Raw genomic sequence first — 9,716 nt, forward strand, 5'->3', positions numbered from 1 at the left:
AAGGTGAACCCTTTTAATCAGCCCCAGAGGGCAAATGTTGATAAGTTTAAGTAAATCCTGGAAATTCTGTGTGTTTTTCAATCATTGATTTAAGCAAAGATATGGGACACAACTCTGGATGAAGAAAATCTGCCAGGGCGCTTCTGTGAAAACGTTGTATTTCCTTTGGGACATGGGTTGTCAGGTAACGGTTGGAGTTTCTGCTGTTATCTTGCAATTACGAATAAAGTTGGGAGAACTACGGAGAAGAGCCAGGATGCTGGCATCTTTGAACTATTATATTAACTAAATCTAGAAATCCCTAGCCTCTAGAATTTTCCTTATATGGGAAATTAAATTTTTCTCATTGTGTAAGATTTTTTGTTTGGTATTTTACTCATGGCTAGTAACTAATTAATATATAAACATAAAAAAAATGAGCTCACCATACGAGATTCTATTTATTTATTTATTTGTTTACTTTTGAGACAGGATCTCGCTCTGTCTCCCAGGCTGGAGTGCAGTAGTGCGATCCTGACTCACTACAACCTCCACCCCCTGGGCTCAAGTGATCCTCCCACCTCAGCATCCTGAGTAGGCATAGACCACAGGCATGCACCACCACACCTAGCAATTTTTTTTTTTTTTTTTTTTTGGTTGAGATAGGGTCTCACCATGTTGACCAGTCTGGTCTCAAACTCCTGAGCTCAGGTGCTCCCATGAGCCACCATGTTCAGTCACATAATTCAATTTAGACAACTGGAATTTGTATATTTGGTGCTAACCACCATTTCTTACACTTGGCCCACAGTAGCCAGGTATAATAAGCTTTTAGAAAATGAGATAATACCTATTACTTTGAAAGATCATTTTCAACAAAATTGTGTATATTAGAACATGTATTCAGAAAATAAATGGACAATGTAGGCAAATAAGTAATAATGATTTTCTAATGTCTAATTACAAGTAATTGAATCTGTATTTGTATCTTATATGTACATAGCTCAAAGTTTGTTTTACATTTAATTAAAGTTCCCAGGCTTTTAAAACTTTCTTTTATTATTAGTGTCATCTGTTTTCTTCACAATTATTTAAATTTGCTATTTCTGTTCTTAATTAACTTAATTAACTTTTAATTAAACATGCTTAGAATGACTTACATACTGATAAAAATATCCTTTGTAATATTGCCTGTTCTGAATCAAGCATCTTGTTTTATTGTTGTCTTCTCTGAAATAATCATGTCACTTGAATTTATTTAGTATAATGTAAGCTTTTTCATTCCAGGAAATTGCCATGTAAGTGGTAAATACATATCTAAAAGCGGGCAAGATAATGTGTTCTAATAAATTTTAGGTGTCTAATCTTCATTCCTCATTTTTTACTACAAATGTTGATATTACTTACTTTGTACCTAATTATGTTCAGAATCTTGTGTTGGGCGTTTGGAGGGATAAAAGGTTTAATACAACACAACTCTTGTCCTCAAAGTTGTACATATTTCAAAAGGTAAGTTAAAATTTGTATGTTACTTTAAATTATGTTATAGACCTATATATATATCACATACACCTAAAACAGAAAAGCTCTTTTTATGCTCATTTTTGGAAAGTACTGTTTAGAATTCAATGTAGGTAACATAAAAAATAAGGCAATATTTAATTATGGTACTAATACATTTAAATTAATAACTACTGCTTATTTAATGAAATTTCACTTTTTGGACTTCATGAACTCAGTTCACTAATTATGTAGTTATAGCTCATAAATATTCTAGAGAATTCACAGTTTTAATTCCTTTCTAAAGAATAATCTGCTCTAAACATTTTCATAAGAAGGGCAAGCCCAGTTTTCTTAAATTTCATTTTATTTGATAGAATTTAACTCTCCTTTGCCTTTCCTTTCTTTATAGTTTTAACCATGAATTAAAATCTTTATCCAGCTGCTTGTGCAATAGTTTGTATTATAAGCAATATTCTCTTTCATAGCTTTTCAAATCTTAATTTCATTTAATTGGTCCCTCTTTTAAATCAATTTCTACAAATGGACTGAATTTTAAAATTCAGCTTATCCTTTTGAGCTGTGCAATAGCAGGTTCTAGATATACAGATATCTAGATATACAGGTCTGTAGCCACAACAGAATAAAGCTAGAATATAATTGCTTGCTTTCTAAAGTAGACTCTTGAATAAATACACATATAGGCACAAAATACATGATTTGTAAGGAGTTGAATCTACAACTTATTTTAGGCAAATCATATTAGATTTGATGAAATATCATTAGAGAAAATTAGGTTAAATAGGGTGACACAATTATTTATTCATTAACTTTCATAAGTAGTTGATACTCATTAATAACATTTAATTTATTTGTTTGCTATTTATTTATTAAAACCTCACAAGGTATCAGGGTGTATGCTTGGCCAAGGAGTTACAAGGATCAGAAGACATAGTTGTGATGTAGGGAATTTTGGCCACATTTATAGCTATGTAGAAATGTATACTATTCACCAATAACGACTACTTTGCATAATCTAGTGACTTTGAAATAGAAACATAGTCATAGGCTTATATCATTTACTATTTCTTATATTGCAACCAGTACACATTTTGATGTAGTCATAATTGTGGACAAGGGCAAATGTTAAAGATCCCTTCATTCTTACTGTGACAGGCCTTTGAGAGCTACACTTCCCTGAATGTATTTGCTGTTCCTTAGGTTTTACTCAGCCTCTCTTAGTTTTCTTTTTTCTATTTCCCCAATACACTTTGGCTAAATTGTCACATAGTAAATTCACCACTTCATTTCTCCAATTACCAATTTTTAAATTAAAACCAATTAACTTGGACTTCTTTTCTATACCTTAGTTACTCAGAAGTAGAAACTTTGTTTAAAAACAATATTGTCATAAATTTGCATCATTATCAAATTTGTTCACGTATGTTACATTATTGGATCTCTTGAATAGAAGTGATTGGATAAATGATGCACTTTTCTGTGTTGGTTTCTGAATGTTGGAAGCTCCTATATAGAATTTAGCTCTCTCTTTTAAGTATGGCACACTTAAAATCTCTGGGACTATTCTTCTCATACTTCTTTAGTATAAGAGAATAAAATGCAGCAGGATTCATGGATTTGAATTTCTTTTTGGGACAGCCTTTTGGCTATCCATGTATCAAGACCTTGTAAATTAAATAGATGAGGAAGATAAGACTATGCTCATATGAAGATGGAATCTTGAAGAAGAGGGGTGGGAAATAAACAATAAACAAACAAATGAGATGCTTTCAGGTAGTGATAAACACTATAACATAATTAATCCATGGCAATCAGAGCATAACAGTGGTGTGGTGGCAGTAGAACATGTAGCAGACCTCTTAAGATGAAAGGTAGCAAAAAATGAGTCATATAAGATGAAGCTGGAAAGATAGGCAGGGGCCTGATGGGGAGCACTTAATATTTAAACATAGGCCTAAGTCTAAAGTAAATATGAGGACAAAGATGAAAACATGACACATAAATCTTATACAGTCGGGTGAAATAGAAATAATGCAAATAAAAATTGTAAGAAGGTAACAACTAGAACAACAATGAAAACATTCTTATATGCTAAAAGAAATATAAAAAAGTATAAGAGTGAAGAAAACACAAGATGTAGAGAAACACAGCAAATATGCCATAATGCTCATAAAAAGTATAACATAAAGTAACATGATAGAACTGAGCTTAAACATAAGGTCACATCAATATAGGTGATTGGAATTAACTCACATTTTAAACTAAAAAAGTTTTCAATTTGAATCTAAAAGCAAAACTAAAGGCTTAGACACACCTCAGGCTAATAATAAAAAGAAGGGTAAATGTAAAATATATTAGACAGATGTAAAATATAAAAAACAAGGTTTGTAATCTTAATATCCAATATAGAATTCAGTGTGAAAAAGGACAGTCTTAATATAGACTATTGCAATTTTACCAATCATATACTAGTTATCAAGTATGTATGGAATATTCACAAAACTTGATAATATGTTAGGTCACAAAGAATGTGTCAGTAAATTTCATGAGGTACAAATAGTTTTAAAAAGTATTTGATCCTAGTGCAAGAAAAAATTAAAAAGTTTAGGCTGGGCTCAGTGGCTCACGCCTGTAATTCCAGCACTTTGGGAGGCAGAGGTGGGTGGATCACCTAAGGTCAGGAGTTCAAGACCAGCCTGACCAACATGGTGAAACAGTCTCTACTGAAAATACAAAAATTAGCCAGGCATGGTGGCAGGCACCTGTAATCCCAGCTTCTCGGGAGGCTGAGACAGGAGAATTTCTTGAACCCAGGAGGTGGAAGTTGCATTGAGTCAAGATCACGCCATTGCACTTCAGCCTGGGCAACAGAGTGAGACTCCATCTCAAAAAAAAAAAAAAGGTTTATAAAAGCTCCTCCATTTGGACATTAAATAAAATTTTCTATTAAGCTAACTTGGCAGGAGGGGAAAATAACTTCTGAATATGTAATTTATAAAAGGTAACATAAACACCACACATAAGAATCTATATGTTAAAGCAGTAATCAAAGGAAGACTTCTATAATCATATTTATCAATAAGGACTAAGAAATGCAAATAAGTGAATAAAAAATATATTCTCAGGTTAAATACTAGAAAAGGAACAACAAATAAATGAAAATAAAACAAAAGAAGTAAATGATAAAGATATAAACAAAAATCAAGAAGGTAGGGTATTGAACAGTAGATATATATAATAAAAATATGCATGTTTTGAAAAAAATTAGACAATAAGAAAAGACAAGTATAGAAATATACAAAATGAGAAATAACAATGAACACAACTATTGAAGCAAATAGAGCAAAATGAAACTATGCAAATAAATCTGAAAACCTAAATAAAATGGACAACTTCCTAGGAAAACATTTTACCAAGTGAACCCCATTAGATATGAAAAGCTTAAGCAGACTCTATCAGTCTAGGTCCATTCAGCATCATATCAGCAATGTCAGAAACCAGCATGATGCCTGTACAATGAAAAGTTAATCAAATTCCTTAAATATTATAATATAGGGCTGAGACTTCATTCATATATCCTTGTATTGTTTTCATCCAGGCATATTGCTAGCCTTTCTAGCTGAAACCAAAACACTTCTGATGGTAGAGAAAAAAAAGACTCCATTTCTGAAAGCAAATTTATTGTTTAATCCTGCAGGTATCTGGATTACCACATATGAATTTTCTATCCTTTAATGATCTTTTTGATAAAGTTAGGGGATTGATTGGGAAGGAGCAGGATCCTGAGTATTAGAATAGAGACACCTGTGGGCCATGCGCCAGTAATTTAAGTATCTGATCTAATTATTTCTTTTCTCCAACTTATCTAGAACACTTAAAAACAACCAACCAGTCTTATTTTACATCTTGTTTTCAATAAGCTGTTCTATAGCAGAAAATGCTTAGTCACCCAAAGCCTTTCCTTATATTGACACTAAATTACAGATGTCTATAGATGATATTTATGTACTTGTTTGCCGCGGTGTGCAGTGTACTGCTTTTACCACTAGGAAGAGTCATTAATAACTAAATCTAAACAGTAGAGAGAATCAATTCTATATAGGTAAATATCAGTTCAGTCTTAAATTTCTGTTTATTTGGAACCACTCTTGGTTTAACTATATGCATAAGAATTTGTTGTAGGGATTGATAGATGCACACACATACATGCACATGTATATTTAAATGACAGTGAGTGTCTCCTTGGAAACCATGGAGTCCAGAAAGAAGTGGCCCACTATTTTCTAAGTTTGGAAGGAAAAGAACTGTCAAGAATTCTATATATGCAAAAAATATCTTCGAGGAATTAAGGGGGGAAATCAAGACATTTTCAGATGAGTAAAAACTTAATCTGTTTTTCACCAGCAGGCACATGTTAAAATATTGGTGAATAATATTCTAAACAGAAAATGAAAGATAGAAGAAATCTTAATATTAGGAAGGGTTAAAGAACACAGCAAAAAAAAAAAAAAAAAGGTTAATACAATAGTTTTCTACTCTTGAGTTTCTGAATTATGTTTAATGGTTGAAGGAGAAAAATTATAAAATAACGTCACATAATTCTAAATATATGTAAGAGAAATATTTAAGGTAATTATATTATAAATGAGGGAGGCTAAAGAGATATAAAGAAGGAAAAGTTCCTACATTTCACTTAAATTGGTAAAATAACAGCACCAACGGATTGTGAAAAGTTATGTATATAAAATAAAATATTTAAAGGAATCAATAAAATATTATACAGAGACATTGAAAATATTATAAATACATCAAAATAGAATTCTAAAGCATGTTATTGTGTATAGAAAGGCCAGAGAAAGAAAACAGAAGAAGGAAAAATAGATCAGAATACATAGAAATAAAATGGTAAACATGAGACCCTAATCAAATTAACTGTAAACAGTCTTAATACACTAAGTAAAATAAATTCTCAGAGTAAATTAATGATGTAGCTCAACTGTATGTTGTTCACAAAAACCCGTTTCAAATATAATGTGAAGGCAGGTTAAAATAAGGAATGGAAAAAACATTTCATACAAATACTAATCAAAAAACAGCACTGGCTGCATTAATATCATATGAATTAGACCTCAAAGTAAAGAAACCTACAGGGACATAGAAAGGTATTATGTAGTAATAAAAGGATCAATCCAACAAGAAGATATCATAATCCTATATGTATATGCACCAAACAAGATAATACAAAATATGCGTAGCAAACCTGATGGAGCAGAGAGAAAAATCCACAATTACAGTTAGAGGCTTCAACACACCTGTCTCAACAGAACAACTGGAATAATTAACAAAGATATAGAACTCCAGAACACTATCAACCAACAGAATCTAATCAAATTTTATAGAATATTTCGGACCATAGCAGAATACACATTATTTCTCAGTGCCCATAGAAGGTATTCAAAGATATACCACACTAGTGGCCATAAAACAATACTTAACAAATTTTAAAAAATTAAATTACGCCAAGTGTTCACCAACTATGCGAAGTGAACAACACCACTCCTAAATTTCTTTTGGTCAAGAAAATTAACAAAGTACATTGACTGAGTGGAAATGAAAATACAACACATTAAAACTTTTGAGATACACTAAAACAGTACTAATAGGGAAATTTATAGCACAGACTATATGTGTTAGGAAAGAGAAGAAGTCTCAAACTAATAATCTAGTTTTCACCTCAAGAACCTAGACAAATATCAAAATAAATCCAAAGCAAACAAACAGAAGAAAATTATAAAGAGCAGAATTCAATGAAAATGAAAACAGCAAAACACTAGAAAAAAATCAATGAAACAATAAAATCATGGGAAAACAAAATCAATGAAACAAAGTGATATTTCTTTTTTTTTAACTTTTATTTTAAGTTCATGGGTGCAAGTGCAGGTCTGTTACATAGGTAAACTTGTGTCATGGTGGTGTATTGTACAGATTATTTTATCACCCAGGTGTTAAGCCTAGTATTCACTCATTGTTTTCCCTAATCTTCTCCCTCCTCCCACCCTCTAGGGTGTGTTGTTCCCCTCTATGTGTTCGTACGTTCTCATCATTTAGCTCTCACTTATAAGTGAGCACATGTAGTATTTGGCTTTCTGTTCCTGTGTTAGTTTGTTAAGGCTAATGGCCTCCAGCTCTAGCCATGTCTTTGCAAAGGACATCATCTCATTCTTTTTTTTGTGGCTGCATAGTATTCCATGGTGTATATGTACCACATTTTCTTTGTCCAGTCCATCATATATGGTCATTTAGGTTGATTTCATGTCTTTGTTGTTGTGAATAGTGCTGCAATGAACATTCGTGTGCATGTGTCTTTAAAATAAAATGATTTATATTCCTTTGAGTATATACCCAGTAATGGGATTACCAGATCAAATGGTGTTACTGTCTTTAGGTCTTTGAGTAATCACCACATCATCTTTTGCAATGGCAGAACTAATTTACACTCCAACAGGATATAAGTGGTCCTTTTTCTCCACAACCTCGCCAGCATCTGTTAGTTTTTGACTTTTTAACAATAGTCATTCTGACTGGTGTGAGATGGTATCTCATTGTGATTTGAATTTGTATTTTTCTAATGATCAGTGATGTTGAGCTTTTTTCATTTGCTTGTTGGCTGCATGTATGTCTTCTTTTGAAAGGTTTCTGTTCATGTTCTTTGCCCACATTTTTATGGAGCTGAAACAAAGTGATATTTCAAAAAATTCAATACAATTAACAAATCTCCAGAAATATTTACAAATAAAATAGGACAGTAGACATAAATTATAAAAATCAGGGACAAAACCGGGAATATCATTACAGTTCCTGTGCACATTAAAAGAATAATAAAGGAACAACATTAAGAACTGTACACACATAAATTTGACAACTTAGAAGAAGTGTACCAAACAACACAAACTATCAGGATTCATCCAATATGTAATAGATAATTTATAGTTTTAAAACTTCCAAAAGTTAAATCTTCAGGCCCTTATCATTTCACTTGAGAGTGCTACCAAAAGCTTAAAACAGAATTAACACTAATCATACACAATATCTTTCAGAAAATAGAAGAAAATGCTTTTTATGAAGCTAATGTTACACTGATATCCAAACCAGACAAAGGCATTACAGTAAAAGGAAATTAGAGGCAGTATACCTAATGAATATAGGCAGAAAAGTTATTGACAAAGCATTATCCAATAAAATTTAGTCATATATAAAAATAATTATACACTATAATCAAATATGTTTTATTTCAGGGATCCAAGTAAGTTTCAATTTTTGTAAATCAGTGTAATCAACAGTATTAACAGGCTAAGAAAGAAAAAAAAAAATCACATGATTGTATCAATCAATCCAGAAAAAGTATTTGACAAAAAGTCAACATTCATTCTTGATAAAAATTCTCAGAAAAATGGAACTAGGGAAGAACTTGATGCAGAACATCTATTGAGAAAAAAATTTAAAAAACCCTACAGCTTATATTTTACTTAATGCTGAAAGATTGAATGCTCTTCTTCTAAATATTGAGAACAAGGCAAGCATATTTGCTCTTATCACTCTTACTTACACAGTGCTGGAAGTTCTAGCCACTGTAATAATGCAAGAAAATAAAATAAAAACATATGTATCAGAAAGCAATAAATAAGACTATTCCTACTTACATATATTATTTTCTACATAGGATATTCAAAGGAATCTACAAAAATATATCTAGAACTTAAAAGTAAGAACATATAAGTAAGTTCCATATATACACAAGATACAGATAAACATGCAAGAAAAGCATATAATGAAGTGGACACAGAGAAAATTACAGTACCGTTTATGATGGCTCAAAAGTGAAATATTTAGGTGTAAATCTAACGAAACTTGTACAAGATTTTTATCTCTAAAGCTACATGATTCTGATGAAGGAAAACAAAGAAAATCTAAGTCTAGACAGAGATACCTTATTTATGGATTGGGAGACTCAACATAGTAAAGATAACGTTTCTCTCCAAAATGATATGCAGGTTTAAGCAATCCCAATCAAAATTCCAGAAAGACGTTTTTTTAGGTATAGACAAGAATATCCTAAAACGTACATAGAAATGCAAAAGAAAAGAATTCCTAAAACAACTTTGAAAAGGAAGCATAAAGTAGTAGGAATACTATATAGTCTTGATTGTTTATGGTTT

Source organism: Macaca nemestrina, chromosome 11, assembly GCF_043159975.1.
Source record: "Macaca nemestrina isolate mMacNem1 chromosome 11, mMacNem.hap1, whole genome shotgun sequence".
NCBI classification, from domain to species: Eukaryota; Metazoa; Chordata; class Mammalia; order Primates; family Cercopithecidae; genus Macaca; species Macaca nemestrina.